The sequence below is a fragment of the Lycium ferocissimum genome, chromosome 12, assembly GCF_029784015.1.
Source record: "Lycium ferocissimum isolate CSIRO_LF1 chromosome 12, AGI_CSIRO_Lferr_CH_V1, whole genome shotgun sequence".
In the NCBI taxonomy this organism is placed as follows: domain Eukaryota; kingdom Viridiplantae; phylum Streptophyta; class Magnoliopsida; order Solanales; family Solanaceae; genus Lycium; species Lycium ferocissimum.
The window spans coordinates 13,561,988-13,564,273 of record NC_081353.1 but is presented as its reverse complement, the minus strand read 5'-3'; positions in this window follow the sequence as shown (position 1 = coordinate 13,564,273).

Sequence of the window (2,286 nt, the reverse complement as noted above, 5' to 3'; positions counted from 1 at the left end):
AAAAATAACTTTTGACCCCAAATTTCCTTAGTACTCCATGCCACAAAATCATAAGCAACTCATGTCTTAAAACAAAATCGTAGTTAAAGTCTCGACTTCGTATCCCGGAATACTCTTGTCCCTAACTTATCATGGTTAACCCGGATTGTCCCAATGTGCAAAATACGGGATATAACAAGGAGACCTACACCTCCGCCCATACAATGACTCAAACAGAGCCATATCGATACTCGAGTGGTGGCAATTATTGTATGCAAATTTGGCCAAAGGTAAGAAATGATCCCAATGCCCACCAAAGTCTATCCGCACGGCATGTCTTGAGGCAACCTCGAATAGTCCGCTCGGATCGCCCCGTCTCCGTAGGTGGAATGTTGTACCTAGATCAACCTGCGTACCCGACCTCCGTACAAATACTCTCAAAATCTAGATGTGAACGTTGTGCCCCTATCGGACACAATAGAGATAGGAACCCCATTAAGCCTAACCAATTTACGAATGTAGATTTTAGTCAATTTCTCCGCATCATAAGTTATCTTTACCGGAATAAAGTGGCCAGACTTAGTCAACCTGTCAACAATACCCAAATAGAGTCAAACTTCCCCAACGTTTTCGGAAGACCAACTACGAAGTTCATGGCTATTCTTTCCTACTTCCACTCAGGAATAGGCATCCTCTGAAGTGTACTCTCAGGTTTCTGATGTTCATACTTCACCTGTTGGAAGTTCAGACACAGAGCAACAAACTCCACAATATCACGCTTCATCTTAGTCCACTAGTAGTGCTTCCTCAAATCATGATACATCTTAGTCGCACTAGGATGAATAGAATACCTCGAACTAGAAGCCTCTATCAGAATGGTTTTGATCAAATCACCCACACGTGGCATAAAAACTCGCCCCTTAATCCGCAACACCCCCTCTTCGTCAATCATGGCCTCCTTGGCCTCTCCACGCAATACCTTATCAAGAATTTTGCACAACTTAGCATCTTGGCCTTAGCCTTAACCTCGTCTTAAATGATGGCCGAGTCTCAACACAACTAACACCTTGCCGTGTTAGAAATATCCAACCTCATAAAGCTGACCCAGCGAGGTCGAACCTCTCAGCTAGACGCTCCAAGAAATCAAATGCGGACTCCTCATCTTAGCCGACTTCTGCTCGTCGCGCCACTACATTTTCCTTACCGGAGATGATACGCGAATGGTGATGTCGCCTTTCGGCGGTTCCATCCATCTCTGCCGCCAGAGTTCGCATCCCTCACGAGTGAACACATCTTTAATTGCGGTGGTCAGTATATACCTCACAGTGGACACCATACAGGTAGTGTCACTAGATTTTAAATGCAAACACCACTACTGCCAGCTCTAAGTCATGAGTAGGATAGTTCTTCTCATGCACCTTCAACTACCAAGAAGCATAGGCAATAACATTCTTTTCCTGCATCAAAACAGCACCCAAACCAAAATGTGAAGCATCACAACAAATAACAAAATCCTTTCCCTCCACAGGCAATGATAGAATTGGCGTTGTAGTCAACAAAGTCTTGAGCCTTTAGAAGCTCTCCTCACACTTGTCGAACCACTGAAACGGTACCTCTTTTTGAGTCAAGCGAGCCAAATGAGAAGAAATAGAGGAAAACTCTTTCACAAACCGATGATAGTAGCTAACCAGACCCACAAAACTACGGATCTCGATCAACGTGTGGGCACAGCCCCGTTCCCTTTATTTGCACTTTCGAATTTTCTAAGGATCCTTTGTAATACCTTCGCTTCAAAAATCACATGCCCTAAGAAGGACACAGAAGACAACCAGAATTCACAGTTAGAGAATTTAGCATACAACTACTTCTCCCGCAAAACCCTAAAAGCAATATTCAAATGTTTCTCATGCTCCTCTTTACTTCTAGAGTACACCAGGATATCATCAATGAACACTGTTATGAAAGAGTCTAAAAAGGGCTTAAATACACTGTTCATCAAATTCATGAACGCAGTTGGGGCAGCAGTAAGCCCAAAAGACATAAGCAATAACTCATAGTATCCATACCTAGTCCGGAAAGCTGTTTCAGGAACATCGTCCGCTCGAATCTTCAATTGGTGATACCCTGACCTTAAGTCAATTTTAGAGAACACAGAAGCTCTATGTAACTGATCAAACAAGTCATCAATACGGGGAATGGGATACTTATTTCGGATAGTTACCTTATTTAGCTGACGGTAATCAATACACATACGCATAGACCCATCCTTCTTCTTAACAAACAATACAGGAGCACCCCAAGTAGAGG